We start from the raw sequence: 22,200 nt of genomic DNA, 5'->3' as shown, positions 1-22,200 counted from the left end.
CTTAAAATCTCCTCGTTTGCTAACAGAGCAAAACTCTTGGCTTCTGTTCACCATGCAATAATTTGTATTTTCCTCTTGAGACGCGAACCTCGCACAGAAGAAACTTCCTCCTGTTTACTTAATTCCTTCTGCGCCCGTGAATATTTAATCGTAAGATCACTGTGGCTGCGTGATTGCCCAAGAAAATTGCGAAAGCGCATTCTTAGTGCGTCCCTCTGCCACGCGCAGTTTTCCTTTTCGACTGCTGGCCACCTCTTCCTTCGCCACCAGTAGTCCTTGGAGGCAGCCGTTGTGTACGTACTTTTACAACGATGGAATGCAGCGATTGCCAGCGGTGTCGCTGATCTAGGCCTGCCGTTCGCGAATGCCGTCGAATCGCATCCAGCGTGTACAGTTCGTCGCGATCACGCGGACTGAATCTCGTTGATACGTTCTCTCTTGCAAATTACGCGCAGCTCGTGCATTTGGCGAGTTCCGTGCATTTCTCACCCATGGGAATCGTGACGCGTGGAAGGACAGAGGAGATCACATTTCAGAATATATTTTACAATGCATACTTTCGTTCTCTGTGTGTCATTATTCGTAATAATCGGTTAGCATTGCACGACAGTTTCAGACTCATTGTTAGCTACAACGTGATACGAAGGTTTCAGGCTATTAGCTTAAATTCTGAGAAATTATTTAAATTGTAAAAAAAGATATTGAAGAGATAGCATAAATAGAAACGTTTAGTGTAATAAGTTAAGTATCCTTCCTTCTCCCCTTTTTTTTATGACGGTTCAAACCCGATGTCAGACTTTGTATTTGAATATTGAAATGTTTTTGTTCTCAAACATTGAGATTCCACAGCTGAAACCCTGAAACAGTTTACTCAATTATCCCGTCTTGTCCATTCTTTAAATTAGTGTTACAGTTTTACACTTTTACAGTTTCATTTGTTTCAAATATACTTTGGTATATTCCAAGATAATACGATTCGAATTAATTGTTTGAGATTCTCTGGCGAAATTGGCTTTTTGCTAGGTTTCCTGTTTACAAGATTCCGTTCTCTGTTGCCGGTAGATTGTACGTCGTTAATTAATTTCCCTACCCAACATTGTAATAAAGTTCTGTCGTTGAACGCGTCGGTATTAGTACATGGCCGAACTATGATTATTTTCCCGTCACAATCCCGAAACATTGATTGTCGTGCCGTTCGATTGAACGTCATTGCTTCAATGAACTATCCTAATTATCGACATAGTAGACAAATTGTTGCGATTCTTTTGTAGAAATAAACACGTTATTTGAAGCAAGATATTCTTCGCGATTTCGACGGTAATTGATAATTTTGACAACAGTCGACTTACAAGAATTTCTCTAAGGTAGAAACGTCGAATCGTATAGCAGGTACCGTGAATAGTGGTTTGTTCGGTACTATAGATTTCGAATCCAATGTTTGTACGTGTTTTACCTTTCGTGAGAAGTCCAATGTTTCATCAAGTGTCTACCGTCTTACAAGACATTCTCGGTACTCCGATTATTAATTTTCATGAATCATCATAAACCACGTACATACGTGGAAAACAGGTTTAATTTATTTTATTTCTTCTAAGAAACTGATATGATTAAATTGTTACGACGACGAACGATTTACTCGATTCAACTCGTCGACCTTTGTTTTCTGACGCGAGCAATTAAAACTAATTAGCGAACAGGTACGAAACTTTTTCGAGAAAAAAATACAAGAAAGTCGGCTGAAACGCGCGAGGTTTTTACCATTCCTTGTCGACAAGCTCCAAGTTTCCGACGGTAATGACTGTCTGGGCATGTTTATCGAATCGATGAATGAGATGAAAAAGAACAACTTTGAATGGCAAGCGTGCGTTTCACCATCTATACCCTGATCCTCGTCTCGTTGAGAACATAAATCGGCCAAAAAGGAAACAAAATTCGTCCTTAGGAAATTTAAGATTCCACTCTCGGACTACGTACATTCGTTTTTATATAGACGATGTCCGAACTGACATTACCGACAACATGTGAATTTGATATGGAAGCGATTAATAAGTATCTGACGATGGTACGCAGTCTCGTTTTCGTTCTCGTTTTCTTTTGTGCGTGTATTAAGAAGGACACGTGGGCAGGAGCACGCGGCTGAAAGCGAAAGCGAAAGTTTTGTTGCCACGAAAGCGAGAGGATCGCTTCTCCGTTGACAAGGTCGTGCAATGGCAGGTTCAAGGTCATCGGGGATAGAGAAACAATCGCAAAATGAGGACAGTTGCAGCTGCCATCTCGTGCGTCGTACGTCGCAATTGCAAGCGTTTTGACGTTCGCCGCGGTATATTCCTGGCGATTGAAATTTCGAAATACCAGATATAACACTTTTACATGATGGAGTAACAATTCGTAGAAAAAAGTCAGAAGTTTTTATAGAAAAAAAAAAAAAGGAGTCAAAAAGATATTACAGCAGAATTCTTATATTACTACCATAATTAATAGGTATATGTACTTGTTATATTTGTAGTATTACACTTATATTTCTTATAATTATTGGCTTGGCAGAAAAGTAAGTGTGTCGGCTCTTGATCTACTAAGAAAACCAGTTTCACATGGCTCGTAAGTCACAGATAAGATCAATTTATGAGAATGATACTTTGTATTTATAAAACACTTGGCCCTCGTTTAAACTTAAAAGTCAGAGCGAGCAATTTCGACGGTTGAACATGAAAGCCTATTTTAAGATTAAGAATTCTATTTTTGGCTAATTATGCTCGTTTGCTCCCTTTTTTTCTCTTTTTTTTGAAGAATTTTTTCTTGAACGTCTCATGGAATTTAAGAAATGTAACACCTTCTTCATGCAGATGGTACGAAGAAACGTTAAAATCGCTGGTACAGTCATAGAAATACTGTAGGAAGTTCGTTCACTTTTATATCCACAAAGCTGACGGCACTGCTTTTAGAACGACGGAATGTGTACATTATTACGCATGACGTAAATTCCAAGCAGAATATGAGCAGAATTGCCAGCTCAAACGCCGTACACTCCCCTAATAAGGATATTGTGCGTTGTTACAATGCGACTCGATCCATTCGCTTCTCCTGCATTCCAACAATGTGCAATAGTCATGGATCTCACGTCATAGTTATGAGTACACACAATATATAGCGCGCGGTTAAAAGCGAATGTACAATGCCTTTTATTAACAATATACTCTGTTCTCCGGCAATAATTTCGACAAGCCGGTCATTGAGATGCCAGGGAATCTTCGTGGCTTGAATGAAAGTATTTTGATTTAGAATGTAACTGGCATCGACCTTTCCCGTTGGTTCCCAACTGGTGGCAGATTCTCTTTCAAATGTTAATTCGGGATCATTATGCATGATCTTGGCACACTGACCATTTTAGATTCGTCGTGAATACGACGATGAATCTCATTTTCATACTCGACGTACCGGTAACTGTTTTTTTCTCTTTTTCGAGCTCTTAAAACGCAACTAGAAAACCTTTTTGGCGAAGTATTTTTGTTTTGGAATAGTTATATTACAATTCGTAAATTTCGATATTTTTAACTATTGATATTACCCATATTTAAGCAACGAAAGACGATAGCATCCTGCAGATATCCGTTGCATCGATCAGTCAATTTTTGGTAAATATTTTGGTCGAGTTTAAAAGTCACAGAGCGATAATGCGAGCATCTTAATTGGGTCATTTTCGTAGTTAATTTACCAGCTAAGTATACAAGCTCCACTGGGGGCTAGTTTATCCCTGGGTTTTTAGTTGTCTCGCGCGGGTAAGTAACTGACTGGCTCAAGAGTCCCTCTGCCGTGAGTTTTCAAATGAAAACTGCCCGGTGCTTGTTTAAATTTCTCTCTACGTTACACGCGATCGCCTCGACGACATGCGATTCTCAGTTTAAAAATCAAATATCTGATTTCTTTCTAAATCGGATGTTTCTTATTTAGGTATAGCCTGACGATCAAACGAGTTAAGAATAATGAATTTAAACAACAAAAATGCTTCATAATACCTTTACAAATACTGTGATCTTTTTTAGCTAAGTATTAACTTCTAGAACTAAATTTTATGGCTGGCTGTAGCCAGGATAAAAAGGGATAAAACGATCCTCGGTATTTCTATTAGGTTGTAGCATAAACTTGTGTTTTTATTATACTATCGAGCGGAGAAAACAGGACGAATATTTGCGATTATGGAATTAAATTACATTTTGTTAAAAATAAGCAAATATTCTTAAACGGTAGAGTAATAAAATTGTTTTTTTGCTATTCTACCTTTGATATAGTGAACAGGTGTAGCATTGCAGAGCTAGATTTTTCCCTCTACCTGATTATATATTCGATCGGAGAAGAAGCTACGTTTTCCTATGTACAATTCGACGTATTGCGTAGATGCAGAATTCTCGAACTCGCGAAAAGATCCTCGATACATAGTTATCGTATACACCCTGGGATTTCCATCTAAATGCCAGAGTCAATCGACGGGAATGAGGCCACGGATTCGCATGCGTGTTCTAGCCGGCTGATTTTAATTCCTTCTGCCCTTTTGCCTATCCCAGCTCCTGCACAATTACACCCGCTTTTTCTCTTTTGTTTCGCAATGAAACACATCCTCCTATGTGTCGAATAATAAAGTATCGAGGTTGATTAATTCAGAAGGATATTCAGAAACATTCATTCTGTTAAGGATCTCTTGAATTGTAAATGCAAAGTTTCTTAATTGTCAGATGCGATTCCCGTATTTGTGTTAACGTCTTTTGCGAACGGAGAATTTTTGCTGTCTTTTCGAGCAGACAATCGTCCCTAGATATTTTGGCACGTCAAAGTTCTTACAAATGTATAAAATATATTTCAAGCGATACTCGTTGCTCTAATTTCCCCCTCTGATCTTATTTCAACGAAACAATCGTTGATATTAGTTAGTATAGGTAAAAGAACAATAATAATCGGAGGTAAGCGAAATTTGATTCTGCGAAGACATGCCACATAAATGATTTTATATGTGTGTGTTAAATATCGAAACAGTAGAAGGGTTGAATATACATTTCTGCCCAAATTCTGAATTCTGAAAGTTCATGCAAATTTTATGTAGTACCGGTTGTTCGTTACACGGTACATTCCTTGTCTCGTCTTAAATTTAGCGGAATATCTGATCGCAGCTTTACATCAAAGGATAAAGAATTAACAATGGAGAAACGTTTTTCAACGCTCGTAAATCGTAACTTTTAATCGACATGCAGCGGGTGTTCAAATATTTACAAACGATAAACAGTAGCGTAGAATGAACGAGTGCATAAAATTCTACAGATTGATTTTACGCTACTCTTTTCGTATGTATAGAAAAAGAAAGACTAATAGTTACCCCTACGTGTTCTCAGAATTTAGGTCGGTTGTGCAGCGAGTGTCTTTTAAGCCTTTCCGTGCCACTTTTGGATCGTCGATCTCACTTGAACGCCCAACGGCGCATCCGACCAGAAGTATCCTGACTTTGCAATAATTCCACCATCCTCAGGCTCTTCGTGTTATCGATCTGACCACGATAGAACGTCTCCCCGCGTATTCTCGTGCATAAACTTTAATTCTTTCCGTCACATTGGCCTGCTTCTTGGGAAAATGTTCTTTCCCTTTCGTTGATCGACTCCATTCTCATCGATACTTCCCTTGTTTTCTGATATTTTCAGGCGAGTAGCGTTCTTCGTATCGACCATCGATTAAACCAAAGGTGCGAACGTTCGAGTTGGACGTAAAGATGGCTCGTAAATCGGTCGGTAAGCCTGATTCAAGGCTCCTCTTTCTATCATCGAGATCGTGACTCGTTCGTCCGGTTCGAGTAATCCTTTTGGCCCGTGGCGAACATTCATTTATCGTCTTGTTATATATCGTCGATCACCCTGACCCTGGGGTATCCAACAACCTCGGGAAATTTTTCTCTTTTCATATAGTTATCGACCGATTCGAAGGTTTAGTCCACCGTACAAGTTGTCCAGGTTCGAAATAAATTTAATATTCTTTCAAACACTTATTAAACCAGTCCAATCCAGTCAATATAAATATCCGGTGAATCGATAACTTATATATCCAACAGTTAATACATCCCCGTTCAAATGTCACATCGTTTCCTTTCATCAAAATTTCTTCCTCTCGATAGACCCTTCCTCCGTTTGTTCACGTAATTCGAAGTTTCCGGTGTTTCCGGTTGGCATTGTGCACCATATTCTCGATGTCTTATCCATAGTTTTATCCCTCCCGGAATATTGGCCCTTTTGAGCACATCTCTCGCTCGTAAAGAGGACACGATAGCAATGAGACTCGTCGTGGAAGATGGAAGGTTCGTTGAATTATTGAGAATGGCGTGCGGTTCGTCGCTGTCCTCGCAACAGAAACGCCCTTCCGTCTGTCTGCTTGTTTCCAGCGGGTCTTAATGTTACATTAAACGATCAGTTCCCTGCGAAACGAATCGAATCGACTCGCCACGACTCAGCTGTACAATGGCATAGGCTCCTCCTCTGCGTTTTTTCGCCTTTTCGTTCCCTCGGCTGCTGCGCCCCTTATGTTCCACGCTTTTCAACACCTGACGCTTTTACAATGTGCTCAATTTATATTTGTATTTTGCCCGTGTTTTTCCGTTCTGATAGACGTTGTTCAAGCGAATACTACGACTGCAATAGCCAGAGTTTATCATATGCGAATTGCGAACATTTGGTCCCAATATGTCCTGTTCAGTTTCTTCGCTTAATCTCCCGTACGATTCGATTTGTAGATACGACACTTTTGGCTAATGACGAAAATTTGTATGCTCTGTTTTTATGATTGCGTTAAATAAATTGGATCTGATAACCCTTTGTCTTATAATCTTCTTTTCGTCAGCGTTAATATTTGGTATTACACATTACACATAATTTTCTAATTAATTCCCAATGCGAAGAATCGAAACTAAAATTCAAGTTTATATACAGTGCCATTACAATCTGTCTTTATTGAATTAGTATCAATTTTTATTACTATTAATGTTGTAATATAAGGTAAAGAGTTAATAAATTTTTGTGTAGAAGAAAAGCGTGAATCGGTTTGCATCGCTAGAAATTACCAAGCAGTAAAGTGATAAATTCACACATCTGTCTGTTCGTCTTCGATTTTAATTAGATTCTCCACCTAAGGTTTGACCATGGTGCAATGGATCGTAGGCTGTGCAAGTGGACACGAAGGACGTGGGTGGCGTTGCTCGTCAACCAAGCGAATCACACGATTTCAGGTCATCCTGCACTCATATCGATATTAATTGAGCCGCTCGTTAACGGGCACGTCCTTGTTAAAATGTTTGCCACGCCTATCCACGTTTCACGCGATATCGGTTCATTTTTCTCCATCTTTGTTCCCCTTTAATCATCCTCGTTAAAATTTCGTAGCCCTAAAATCGTATCTCCAAATTTCTACTCAACTTGCCTGGCTAATCCCATTTTCATACTCCTCACTTAGGATTCCTGCACATTCTGTCAGACCTACTTGCAAATACTCTTAATTCCACCCTTAATCACGGGGTTAAGCGTTAGAAGCTCGCGGAGATTTGTACAACTATGAATCTGTTTGTCTATGTTGCGCGAGATGAGTTCTTCGCGATTATGTCCCGGTTAAATTAGCGAATTCAACCCTTACAGGTTACTCGTATTAAATTCTGCAACGAGAAACGAATCGCGTTCAAATTTAATCCTTAACTGTATTATTTTGTTACGCGAACAATATGAGATGCACAGGAAATGTTCAGAAATTTATACGTAAAAAATAGAATATAATTGCTACTTTATATAGAATTTAAGTCACGCTGGACAACAGCTATTGATACGTATGTAGTAATATCCTCGAATTACCAGAAATCTAAAAATTACTGAGATTACGCCATAAAATCTCGGGGAAGCACGCATCCAATTTCCTTTAAATTTTAAGGAGAGAGAAGAAGGTTATTGACTATTCATGTCCCAGCAGAAAAAAATGTATACCATTTACAAAATTTGAAAATACAGCTAAAAATTACATTAATATTATTCGAAAAAAAGTCTGAACTTCTATTTTATACTTACGTATGAAGAAAAAGGAAGAAAAGAAAAGATCGCAAGCTTTATCTACTTTTACTGCTTAGGCAAGTGTACCATCTTTAAATTGAGAAGCAAATTTTGAAACTTTGCTGACTACAAGAAAATTCGCACGTGCTGGCATATTTCCGAGATGAAATTTAACTTGCTACGCTTTGGGGAATCCTTTACTCCCGTGGGTATGCAAAAAATGGCCATGTGGGAGGATGGATAACGTGGACGCATAGGTGTACGCCTGGGTGGCAGCAAAATATTGCGCAGAAAAATGGTCAGGGACGCGTTGCGTTCGAATCTATCGTGTTAGGTAATCCCCGGCTACAATCCCGCGGACACAGGATGAAAATGGTGATACGTACGCCGTGGAAAGAATGTTTTGCTGTTAGCCATTTCGTAATGGTAACGAGCGAACTGTGGCAGCGAATGAATCGTTTCACCGGAGAACGGGGCGATCTCTTGAGTAATAGCCGATGTCGACGCGCGTTTGATTTACGGGATGTTTATAGGTTGCTGTTTATTAATGAGCCGATACGTTCTCAAACAGACAGGTGGGGTAGAAAATCATATTCAACTGGTTCTCACGTATCGTTTCATCGTTTTTTCACTGATCGTTCGTATCCTACTTTCCTTAATGAGGTATTTTCATTAACGAAGCTCTGAAAAAAGATTTTGCTTGTCACACTTTCTGCGATCGCTACATTCTAAGAATGATTTCAAAATATCGATCGTTGAGAAATTGTTCAAGTTTGAGAAAATTACGGAAGAACCGTTATCGACGAGCGTGGTTTCTCGTTTCAGTTTTACGCTAATATTATTTTTTAACGTCAAAAGTAAGATCGACAAGAAAAGTATGGTTTCTAATTAGAGAGATATTTTTATGTGTGGTATCGTTAAGGTAAACAATTTGAAAGATGCGAAAGTCACAGTTTATTACCGCGAAGTGGTTAGCGAAAGATTGGCTCAATCCGATGTTCACACAATCACGGATAACATGTTTCATTGTTGTTCGACCATTGATTCGCTGCTTTGTTGTCGTTTCGTTCCTCGAATCAACCAGAGGGCTTATCGCGACTCGTTTCTCGTGATTGTGCGTCGCCGCGCCGATAACGGGGAATGGAAGCCCGCGTTTCATCTAATTCATCATTAATAGATTCGCTCGAAATGTTCCTCTGGCACTTAGCGTAATTTCGATAACACACAACTGTTCGCGATGTTATGTTATACAAACGCGTAGACCCGGCGTCATTACGCGGCATCCACGTATTGTCCGTGGTATCGATCGAGCCACACGAACATTTAGTAGGCATTTTGAGCCTACATCATCTTCTTCCTTTGTGTTTCCCTAATTATTGGTTGCTTGTCTACAATGGATCGCTTATCCGTCATCGAATCAAATTGTAACATCGCAGGCGTCGGTGGAATGTGAATGCAGGAAATATTTTTCAGGTGAAACGAATATCGTATTCGGAACAAAGGAAACGGATAAAAGGATCATAGGAAAAGAATCGTGCGTTTGAATCGTCTGAGACGCAATTTTCTGCTCGATTCCGTTCGATTTCCAACGGAAAGAAAATTAGTCGAAGTTTTCCCTCGCGTTCTCCGTCGTTGATACGTAAGTTCCCTCTGCGCAGGGTCGTTCCTCCCCGCGCTAAACCCTCCTTTAAAATTACCCCCGATGCATTTCTATAACTGCCCTCCGCCTTAGGGAAAATTTTGCGACAGAGTGACGCGGACTTAAGACCGGTTGGCTGTATGTCGTGGATACGGGAGAGAAGGGAGGTGCTCGAAACAGAGAGAATGCCAGGTGAGGAGGGGTTGCATAGACGGGGGTGGAAAAGGAAGAGTAGGCGAAGGAGGAGGAGGAGGTAGCGGTGGAAGGAAAGGGCGGATATCAAATATGCTTGGACAGATGCATCGTCCCACAGTAGTTTGCCATTCTTACTTGTCTCTCTTCTCCTTTCTACTTCACCTTGTTTTATCATTTCTCTGTCTTTATTCCGACCGGTATTCAAGTTCCCTCTGTATTCAAACCCTCGTGTCGCCATATTCGGACCTGCTGGCTCTCTCTCCTTTTTTTCCCGCCGTGCAATTAGTTTGCAGCGTGTTGCATGCTCCGCAAGAGTTCACGTACTCTCGAGTGCCGGCCAGACCGAAAGGTGGTAATCTAACGTCAGAGGGATAACCCGCCAGAGATCCCTCTTTATTTCTTCTAATTTAATATTGAAGGGTTTCATTTTTTCTTTTTTTTTCTTTTTTTTTTTTTATTCCTCTACCCTTTCTTCGACCAAGCGACTCGATTACCATTGAAGAACCTTCCCCCTTTTCGCGAAACGCTACACGTGCCATTTTCGTCAACGATGGGAAAGGAAAGGCTTTCATGATCGTGTTAGTTAATGGCTGGTTCGTAAATGGGGTAAACCACGAGCGTATCGTGAAATTACAGATCTCGATATTATAATACTTAAGTAATTTTCTCATAGGTAAATTTGTCCAAATTTTTGATATTGTACGTTGATAACGAAGGTCGCTTGTCTTTTTATAAAACGGCGGATAAGAACAGTGGAATGGCATACGAGGCTATTTGCAAGAGAAATCAACGTGGTTGGTACAAAATAGAATTGCTGTAGTTGGATCGATCGGGCCGCATTCGAATCCTGGAACGATCGAATCCGAGAATCCAATTTATTCATTGCTTTTCGTTCGGTAGCATCACTCCTCCAGGAAGACCTTTAGAGTCTGTGCATCCCCCTTTGGGTTATCCGCGTTTAAATATTGAACTTGGGCTTGCGAAACGCCTTCCTACATCCTTTCGATCAGCACTTTCTTCCTGTGTCACGTTTCCCAATCGACTTACGACTTCCTTCCTGCTTCTGCCTATCGATTTCTTTTAAACACCCTCATCCACTCCCTATCTTCCAATTTATATCCTCCGTATAATTTCGAATAGAAAAATAGCACGACGATAATAATATCAAAGTTATCGAAAATTCAAAGAACGTTCTTGTTGTAATTGCATCAATCATCGAGGGGACGAACTATCGTAACCGCTTTAGTTTGTAATACTTGAAAATGAAACGCGAAGGAACTTCCCACGGCCTCTACGATAGCTTATGCATTTGCAACGACGCGAAGCGAATTTAAGTTCTATAAAAGTGGTTATCTTTCATTATTCCTCGTTCCGTTGGAAGTCACCGCGTCGATGTCCCCGCGGTCGCGCAGGGGTGCGGCGGTTGCGGGCCTTTCGGGGAGTCTTTAGATTCGATCGAAATCCATTTAACTCGCTGTCGCGAATTCGATTCGTAAGATTCGCCGCGGCGTACACCGAGGAAAAAGAAAAGAACGGAGTCATATAGGGAGAGAGTAGGGTGGCGTGAGCGGACGGATGAAGCGCGATTAATTATGCAGAGAAGCTGCGATCGATGGAGGAACGTGCTCCCGTAAAATATTGATACCACGAATAGACTCGACTACCATAACCGTTCTCTACTTTCCACCCTCGATCCTACAACTACGACTGTGTTATTTCATCGAGGCTGAGAGAGAGAGGGAGGGGGAGAGTGTATGTGTAGAACTCTCGATTGTTCTATGCTTGGCTATACGAAACATCGATAGTTGGACGAAAAAGGAGGGAAACGCAGGGTCTCGATCGATGGAAATTCGGTTAATGATCGTCGGTGTTTCGTGAGACGATTGGAAAAGGTGAGGAAGAAGTAGATTCCGAAGACGGCAGGGTAGCTCGGAGGGAAAAATTGGGTGGGATAAGAGCCACGAAAGCTTCGAGGAAATTACTTTGGAATCTGTGTGTAGCTTTTGCTTCGAAACCTCCGACGATTAATGCTCTCTCGAGAAAGAGAATTAGGGGCGCCGAAGAAAATGGAGGTCGAGAGTGTCAGGGGTGGAGCGACGTAAGATTCGCGGTGCCAAGGATCACCGGAATGTATCTAGGAAATTGACTTAAACTCTGTACAGTGTTCGGTGCTGGTTGGTTAACTTTTCGGGCATGATGAAAATGCGATTAGCGAATGAGGGCTCTTTCGTGAAATGATCGGGAAAAACAGGGGAAGGGAATTGATTTATATATCGAATACTCCTGTACAGCAATTAGATCTTGATACGCTGTATCGCCGCCATTGATAAAAATAAAATCATACCAATTTTTCCTTGCTCTTCGATATATCTATAATTTCCATTTTTATATTCGCGAGAAACGATAAAATATTTTGGAATATAACAAATACCATAAGTTAACGGACCCAGGAACAGTCGAATCGAGCAACGAACTGCTTGCTTCGCATTTTTCAAACTGGATAACAAATCGAGTCTTTAAAATATTCTTGGTATTTTGCGTTATCCTTGGCAACCTCTGTAGACTTTTTTCGTCTTATCAAAGGTACCCGCGAAGACTTCTTCCAATCATTACCTCGTTCTCTTTGGACATCCACCGAATAACTCGGATGATTTCATAAGCATTCCTAAGTGTATCGAAAGACGCAAAGTAAATACAATAACCGGTAATAAAGGAAGAAAACCGCGAGAACAGAATAGTGGAGCTATCCTTTACTTCTCTCTCACTCCAGTTCGCAATCGTACGATTCTGCGGTCGATGGATACCCTCGGGCCGTGAGAGAGATTCTCTGTGAACGGTTTTCCTTGGACTAGCCACGAGAGCAGAGAGGTAACCGCGGCCACTATTTCTTCTCTGTCAATTCGTCCCCACCCTCGCATGTAACCAGCATTTTTTTCGACTCCGGAGAACCGGCTCTCGTGGCTTTACAGGACAAGGATGGACTTCACGCAGGACAATAGACCTGTTCGTCTTCCTGCTGCTATGTATAACTTCACGCTCCATGCGAAAACTACTATCCACTCGTGATCTCTGTTTCCCATATGTGTTGCCGTTGTGTGTCATCGTTGTATCATCGGTTCTGGCAGCAATTTTCTTTCGCGAGGTTTCTTCTCTCGCGTTGTACGAGATGGAAGATCGAGATAACATTCCCGATGAAATACGACACTTGTTAATTTTTACTATAACGTAGCTTTAAATGATACGGACATGGAGTAGATATACATCGTTGCGGAGAAGTTCTTCGCATTTTAATGACAAATTAAAGCATTTAAAACCTGTTGTCAACTGTACATTATGATTTTTATAACTTGTTCTTTGATCGATTCAAATAAATCGCTCCTCTTTTTTTGTAGGACAGTCATAGGTGCGTAAAATCGCAACTTGCCACTTCCGTGACGATAAAACGCATCATTGACATTTTTTTCTGACGTTTTACGCCCACGGTAAGGTAAATCGACCGAACTAACGATAGATTCTTCTCCGCATTCTTGCTTGCATCTTTTTTTTTCGTCCTTCTATTTCTACGCCTTTCTCTTTCTTTATCTCTGTTCCGCAACTCATCCCTTTCTCTCAGAAGTTACTCGTGATTTCCGTTCGTTCACCCTTTTCCGGTCATCAGCCTCTGGTCTGGTTGCTCTTCCATCGCATTGTTATCCCTTCGTGGTTTACTTCCGCGATTTCTTCTCAGGATCGTTTCTTCCTGGCTGAAAAATGCGCAGTTGAAAGTCGAGACGTCGCTTTTACGGTCAACTCCAGCCGTGGTGCAATTAATCTCGTAATTTTTCACGGACCTTCTCGAAGACGGTAACGCGATTTCGTGCAAGCGTCGCGTGAAAAACTTGTTGTCGGGATGCGATCCGATTTAAAAATAGGAAATTATTATTCTGTGTATTCGTTGAACTTACACGCGTCTACGTTTCGCCGTATTTTCATGAATTGCGAAATCAATCTATTCAGCAGATACAGAATCTTCGACGCTTTACCTTATTTATTAAAAATTATTATTTATTCGATTATTATTTATTAAATTATTATTATCTTCGTTCGGTTAAATTTGGATAATCGGTGCATCTTGTTTTCAATTCGAAGATTCTACTTTTTCTTTAAAGGAATGCAAGTTAATCGAATGTTCCTTTTCTTCGGTTACTACGAGAAATGATGCTGTTTGATTAAGATCCGCCTCCGCGCCGGTATCGAATTTCTCTACACCGCGATTATTGGTAATTGGAATCTCATTCTGTCGTAATTGGGAATTCAATCGCTGGATTGTGTTTGAACTCTGCAGATCGAGTCCGTAGCGGAGATTTCAATTTTTCCATTTGAAATAAGAATTCGTATTAATATATACCGAGGATCGGTGAAAGTGGTCTAAGTGAGTGACATTTTTAATTAAAGACACCTGCTTTTCTTCTTTCTTTAACTTCTCAACACAGCGAACTCGTTTTGAATATCATAGAATTCGAAGCGTGTCAGGTTGTTATATATCTGCAAATTCAACTAACTCTTTTCGAGAAACGATTCCGCTACTTTCGTTTCTAATCGATGAACGGAAGATCCATTATGACACCGAACGATAACGAAATAGCCACAGGTAACTGTCCCTGCCTCGAGGGCTGAGTGGATTTTGATGAAGCCCAAAGCGAACGTTTTTCCATCCTTCGTGACAAATGGCTCCATAGGGATTTTCGACTCACGAATCGTAAGAACCGTGCTCGGTAAGATCACCCAGACGGTCGAAAATAGTTGGCGCTTGGATATAGAACGACGGTTCATGGTCATGGATTCGGCTGACTGCTATCAAGGGATAATTTATCACGCGAACACGGTCGAATTTCAATGCACTTACCCACCGTCCATAGTCAGCGATCAAGGAGTGCATTTCGTATCTTTGCATTTCGTGTCCATGGTGATCTTACGTCACAGAGAATGAAATTTCTCGGAAACGGTCAAAGATTTATTTCGATTAACCCAGAAGGTCGCGTGAACCAAATTTTCTCGCAAAGACTGCGCAACATCGTTCCAAATAGCCCTGTATACCTCTGAAACTGTCCAAAACTGGATGTCTGACTGGCGAAAATGTCTAAAATATGCCCTGTACGTAGGAGGTCGCGACAGTTGGGAGTTCGACGTCTCTCGAGGGTGGTAATGTAAAAGAAGAAGAAGCGGTTGCCCTCGAGAATTCTGGCCCGAGGTTATAGGCGCTAATCGCGGCGTGTGTGCGTGAAAGGGGCAAAGGGTAGGTGAGGCGGTAGCGGTAAGCGTAAGGGAGAGAAGGTAACGCGCGCGGCAGGGTAGTCAAGGTGGTGATATCGACCGTAGATATTGTTGAGGCAAACGGTAACCATGGGTGACTCGGACCGATTGACCAATTACAGTGTTCACGGTGGCCGTAGTCGACCAATCGGCGTACGGTGTGCTGCCGGTTTTTTGATTGGGCGATACCAGGGATAAGAGACCAGTTCGAGGCCGCTCGGACCCACAAACCGACGTCGAGACATCGAGCAGACAGCATCGTCCACAGTTCCATAGAAGGCAGGGGCTGCTTCGTCGGTCGTGTCGTCGATGACTTCTTCTTCTCGTCATCGACGTCGTCGTCCTTGTCGTCGCTCAACTTTGGATTTGGATTCTTTCTGTCAGGTCTCTGCCTGTGTCTCTTGTGTAAGGCTCTCTCTTTCACGCTTTCATCTTGCGCACTTGAGCAAAACACCAGCTCGCCTGGTTACACGGCGTGTTCGCGTAGATTCTTGCACACTCCAAGTCACTCACCAAATACTCTGCTACTAGCTTTTCCTCGTTGTCGCAGTGGTCCGTCTTAGTTGGTTGCTCGACTATGCCTAGCCGGGCGGTACCGTTTTCGACTGGAAGTCAATTTTTTCCGCGTAGCACTCCTTGCCAGGTCTCTTTGAGACTCACACAGCTTTGTCTAGGCCCCTTTGTTATCCTGCACCCATTGTTCCACCGGTCCCTGTATTTCCACGGTACGCTGGCACATAGCTCCATGGCTTACGGATTGTTCTCCACCGACGAATTTCAACGAGTCGTCCAATTTTGTGACTCGTTGGCTGGGTAACCGGAGGGGTGAAGCGGGTGAATTCTTTTCCTGTCCGCTGTTCCTCGAGATCCGCTTGTGCATCGGAGATGCTCGTTCCGTGCATACAACATTGCGCCTTCTTGGTAGTTGGGTGGATCGACATGGCTCTCGTGCTGGATTTACTTCTACGATCGCATACGGGTTCCTTTTTTTTTTTAATCGTTTCTCTTTGTATTTGGAATTAGATTTTAATTTGTCGATTCTGTAATCTTTCGTTTGATTTTTTAACGGATTATCCTGCCAGTAACGTCACCCTTCTTTTTATCTTACAGTCACGAATTCTTCTTCCGATTAAAATTATTTATGCTTTGGAATATGACAGAATTAACGGTAAATTATACTTGTCGTGCAGTGTGTTTAGTCTTACCTACTTGTGTATAACAGTTAATTACATAGTTCAAATGCAACTATAAATGACTTTCTTATTGATCATGCACGCAATTAGCAACTTATCGGATGTTAATTCTCAAGTGGAAACCAGGTAGATAACGTTATTACAATTCGGAACGATGAATCGTGAGACGAATCGTTCGTTCTAATTTTTCAGCGAAAATAAAATTTAAAAAAAGAAAAAGAAAGAACCGAAACGATAGGTAATTTCGCTTTTCAACCGCAGAAAGAGCCTTCGAATTTCTTTGAATTTGAGAGAATCACGCGAGCTTCGATCCGCGAATAGAATCGAATGGATCGAATCGAACCTCGTCTGTCTACTATCTCGGCTTTTTCCACGGAATACGAGCGAGAAAAAAAGAAAATAGAGTAGTATCGAAGAATGTTATGTAAGCGAAGAATCTGCCGAAAGTCGTCGAGTTTGATTAACTATTCATCGACGTTTCGGTCAGGCACGCGAACTGTCCTAGCCTAGTGGAAAAGAACGTGCCCTCGCTGCCAGATCAGACTCTCGGCAAAGTGAATTACAAGCGTGCTCTCCCCGCCGCGCCGCTTTAACACGCTTTTCATCGGTCGAGCGCGTATTTTACACACCGGACAACTCCTCTCGAGACACGCGCTGATCTATGTGTTTGCCCGAGGAAAATTAAGTTATCTCATTATCGTGCACCGTCGCAATCTTCCGTCCGCGTAGACAGATCGGTGTTTTGGCGCCAAGAAGTTTCGCGGCCCGAACGAAAAACGACGCACGGTGTTTTTGCTCCTTGTCGTTCTTCCGTAGCACTCGAGTAACCCTTCACAGTTAGGATTGGCAGCGTTCTCCTCCAGTAACTACATATATCGAAACGGTGGAAATAGTTGGGTCGTTTTACAATTTATTATCCCGTACGAGTTAAAAGCTTTGGATCATCAAGTTTGAAATTTAGGGGAAGACGTTTAAAATCTTATTTATTGGTTTACCAAATTAGTAGTTGTCACGATTATTCGGCAATATCTTTTTGAGATTGGGAAAATTTTTTTATGGACAATCGTTGATAATGGAATATGTTTTGTGATGTTTTTGGAAAGAGGATGTTGTTATGCACTAAGCCAGTTATATCCGTAAGTGTATTTATCGTTTAGCTAATTACTGATTTATTGAATAATTAGTTAATACTTGATACATAGCTTGAAGAGTAGTTGTAAAGTTTTAACATATTGTTACGTTTGTTCCAGTAGGTGTGAATTACAAGAAGGACGTGAGAGCGAAGCGTAGGCAGTTGCTCAAACAGGTGAGTTTCTAGAATCAGTTCTTATAATTATACAGCTTCAACGAATGCGTGATAATAATTCTGTAGATAGCGCGCAATTTTAATTGACAAAATATTTACCAAAAAGAAGACGCGTTTCTTTTCTACTTGTATCGCTCGTCGCTTGAATCGCGTGTAATTGAAAAACGACGACCACGGTAATTTGCCTGTGCGATGGTTAATTAAATTTGTGTCTTAAACGATACGCGTAAGGCTGTCTTCTCTGGCTCTTCGAAGATTGCAAACGAGTGCCAGTTGCAACCACGCCAGAGACACGTATCTCTTTAATTGTTAATTACGCGCCGGTTTCGCACTCTTCCTCATTCATGCTGATCCCTCGATAAGAACGATTAACGTCTCTATTGTTTCGGCCAGAGGTTTTCAACTTTTTCACGTTCACAAGTCCTTCGCTATTATTTGTATACGTACGCCATACAAGATAAAATTTTCAAAATATAATCCTGACCCTAATTAAAAATTATCTTAAGGAATAAAATGTCCGATATATTCGTCCATTGACAGCATAGACGAAATTATTAAGGCTGGAAGATAATTATTTTGTATTTTTCTGAGAAACGTGTCGTTCCAACCGGTCACTCTAGCGTCGAATTTGACGGGAAAATCATTGACGATCGCGAGAACAAAAAGATAAGGAGGAGGTTCTTCCACGGAGAAGAATCACGGCTGCTTTAAAAAATGCAAAAGTTGCAAATGAACTTTCTAACCATTCCATTCATTCGTCTGGCCTCCGTGAGAATACGTTATTGCACGTGAAAGAGGAACAACGCAGAAGAGGCGGCGGCCGTTATCTCCCGACGTGGCTCTCATTTTTCTGTTCATTCGAATGCAGGTTGCGAGGCTCGACTAACGGACACGTTATCTTTACGTGATCGGCAAACGAGCATTTCGAAACTAGCGGCTCTCGCGTGGAAACCCGAGAAAGGAAAAGCGCGGAAATGTGCCCCGGGACCCAATTGCAAATATTCGTCGATGGAAAGTCGAAACGCGATTGGCAACCAATGGTTTCGCCGCCATCTCCATTATCAAATTTTCCAATTTTTCGTTTCTCCAGACCACGGTATCTTCGTTCGCACGTTAACCTTCGGAAGTCAAACCACCGGAGATGGTTTAGAACCAGTCAGAATATAAATACACTTCCGCTCAAAAGTTTGGAGCACGCTAGAATTTCAAAAGAGTCAATGACTTCTTCGGTTAAATAAATATTTCATTCGCAATATAATTTCTTTATAGTACCGAGCGTCAGAAACCAAATCTTAGAACTTACAGTTAGTGGTTACAACCATACAACATAACCGTCGCGTTATGTTTAATATCGGAGGGTGACGAACGCGATAATTTGATCGTTTCGTCCAATTTCAACATACCTCTACGGATAAGTGGAGGCTTTCAAAATTCCTCGTCTACAAAGCTTCGTAACACCGTTTCTGAAATCCTGTTTATTTTTCGAGGAACCGGTTGCTCGGTAATTTCTCTTGTCAGAGCAAAAGTTAAATGTTGTGGCAGATCTGTAGCAGAAGGTAATTAACAGAGGAACGCGCGTTCAGCGAATTCGAGCGAGGTGCGTGTCGCACTGCGATCCAATTCGTCGTAACACGAAACGGGGCGAACCAGTTTCGGCGCGAGAGTGAAACAATGCTTTCCGTTTCTTTCCCCGTGAATCAAGAGGCGAATCACGGTGCGTGACTGTGAATCCTAGCACGAGTTCCAACCATGAAATAACAACCGAGGTCGGCTCCCTTCTCGCTGGCGGTTTTACGAGTTTGTTTCGTTGCGCCTCCATTCCGCCATGGTTTTCCTCGAATCTTCTAACGATTCGTTGTTCCTGTACATTCCTGGGAGAAAATGGCGGAATATTTGTCACGTTCTTCGTATCATAAAGCTCTTTCTCTAACGGTTACAGAGGTGAACGGTTTTTGGACTTAGAAATCTTTATTTCCTCGTAGCAGGAAACTATCGCTTTGTAAAGGCTACAATTCTTTCTTTTTCTTTCTTTTTGTCGATACAACGAAGCTTTAGCAACGAAACAAACGTTGACTCTTCAATCGTATAAAATTGTCTGTTTTTCGGAACAATCCATGACCATTATTCACGTGGTACGTACGTAGACGTAGACGATGAAACGATTCTCGTAACGAAGCTTGGCCAGAGTAATTTGAATGTGAAAGGAAAACAGCGGATGGTTAACACAATTCCGATCCTCGGGCACCGAATATTCAACGGAGCCGACGTCGGCGCACGTATGTACGTTTGTTGTTAACGAGACTCTTTGATCGTGGATTTATGTCACAAGTTCGTTCGACGAATATTTTTCCGGCAGATGAGTCACCGTCGGCGGAAAAGACCAGTTCTTTTTCTTCTTTCGAGGATCATTGAACGTAGACACGCTTTCTTCCCCGTGATGTCAGACATTTGGCTTTCATATGCTCGTACTTGAAGATTTCACTAATCAGTGGCGGTTTCGTGGTTAATAAACAATACATGGAAGACGTATCTAATCGGCGAAATATACGTACCCGAGGGATACGCGTAGATTAATGGGCAATTTTTCTAAATGATTTATCGTTTCTCTAATAAGACAACTGCAAGATGTTTTGGTCACTGAGCTAGTTAGACTTTGAACGCTGCTACATTTCATCGTTTTGTTAAAAGTATGTACACCATTGAAATGTGTCAGAGACATATTGTTTTTCGGAATTTTAAAGATTCATTTGCGTTAAAGTGTGATTGAATTTAATCGCAAATATCTTGAGAAGTATCGAGTATCCGTTGTAAACGAAATCTACCGCTGTTTGAAGTTTCAACTAACCTGCGCTTTTAAAGACTGCCGATTAAAGTATTTAAAAATAACGATCGACAGAGTTTATCCGATTGCTCGAGTTACTTTCTTCTATATTACAATCACCAGTTTCGATTTGTTGCATAAATGATTATCGCTTAAACCTCGAGCAATATTGTCCGGTTAAACAGAAACGCGAAGTTAAGATGAAAGTAGGTTATGAACTCGTGTAGCTTGGAAGTTCCACCGGCTTCAGAGAGGATAGAATTATCTCGTTAACCTTTCGGCTGCCACCGAGTAAGTAATTCCCTTATCGAATCTTGTCTGTGGAAATTCTTCGCGAGCAAACGAAACTCAAGTACGCGTTGTTCGCAAAGATGGAAGAGAAGCAAACGTTACGAATAATATCTGGTCGAAGAGAAGTCTAATAGTTGTATGGTTTTAAATTTCCTGACCTTCGTGTCGAGTGAAATGAATTTTTCAAGAGAAAGTAATTTCCCTGGGACCTAGCGAGAGCTGAACAAATAGAAATTTAATACTCGAGTTGCATAAACTTTGCTTTCGTGTCATCGACGAATTAACCGTCGAGCTATGATTTCTTTGGAATTATTGAAAAATTTGCTTCGGTTGGAACGGAAAACTGTAGGAAATGAAAATTTTTCCATTGCAAGTGAGAGAGAACAGTCGCGTTAAGTTTATAATGCGATTCGCTTCGAGGTGAAACTAGTTTTGTAGCAGTATGTATATGTATATCGAGAAATGTCTCTAATGAAATGAAAAGTTTATTCGCTGCTAGATACCGACTAACTTAGACTCGGTTAAGTTTGTGGACGTTCCGACTTTTCCACCTAAGAAAAATAAAAATCGGATGCGTTCGTCCGATAGAAATTTATCAAATAAAACATCGAATAGTAAGTTTCACATAGAATCTGCATCGTCTTATTTGTTTTCTTCCGGGAAATAAAAACATCTTTGTTTGCCTTGAATGACTTATTAGCTATTACGAGTCGGTACAGGTGTGTATTTAAGGAGAGTTTAACTACGCCGTAAGGGGAACGTGATTTCCTAAGCGATTTCAAGCGGTGTAAAACGCAGCCGGCGCTCAAGCTTTCGCAGATTTAGAAAGCGTCATAGATATGACATAGTACATACTATACTGGCGCCTTTCTCCGATAAATTTCCGCATCTTCGAATTTCACATCTACGCAACCTCTGGAAATTCTTTAGAGAAAACTTACGTTGAGTACGGTTTAAAAATTGAGCCTTAAAACAGTGTAAGAGAAGCTTACGATCTACGACTTAATCACATTATCAATATTATTACTTGGTAAATTATACATAAAAAAGCTGTGGTATGTCATTGGCTGTTTTAAATAAATATTGACACACCTGGTGAAAATTCCTCGATGAAAATACTCGAAAGCACTCGATATGTAATTTAATCCTATACGCAAGAATCAACATTCAATTACGCAACTAGCAACTCTTTCGTTTCGTGTTTCAAGCTCGATGTTTCGTTTCGTCGTCGAACGCTGACGGTGCGCGATCTTTATATCGCGAATTTATTTCTTCGTACTTCCGTCAAAGTTGCTCGTTGACCCTCTCGGCATCTTGCTCCTTTTTCTCGAGATTTTTCATTGAACGAAAGTCGAAGAAACGCGGCGTGCCACCACGGTCTGGCAGGGGTAACGAGCGGAGGGGTT

At 41.3% G+C, this 22,200-nt stretch overlaps 1 protein-coding gene across 5 annotated transcripts in view; it reads left to right on the top strand.

Moving 5' to 3' along the window:
• LOC132905968 (heterogeneous nuclear ribonucleoprotein K) overlaps window positions 1–22,200 on the top strand; it is a 92,916-nt gene that overhangs the window by 6,845 nt on the left and 63,871 nt on the right. For 3 of the 5 annotated variants that reach the window (XM_060957764.1, XM_060957767.1, XM_060957760.1), the window contains exon 2: window positions 17,630–17,682. The gene's annotated coding sequence lies outside the window, so the exon portion shown is untranslated. Of the gene's footprint in view, window positions 1–17,626; window positions 17,683–22,200 lie in introns of all 5 variants that reach the window. The other 2 variants (XM_060957765.1, XM_060957761.1) reach the window with 1 other exon arrangement.

This window comes from Bombus pascuorum, chromosome 4 (genome assembly GCF_905332965.1).
Source record: "Bombus pascuorum chromosome 4, iyBomPasc1.1, whole genome shotgun sequence".
Lineage (NCBI taxonomy): Eukaryota > Metazoa > Arthropoda > Insecta > Hymenoptera > Apidae > Bombus > Bombus pascuorum.
The sequence above is the reverse complement of the archived record's forward strand: the minus strand, read 5'-3'. Positions and strand labels throughout refer to the sequence as shown.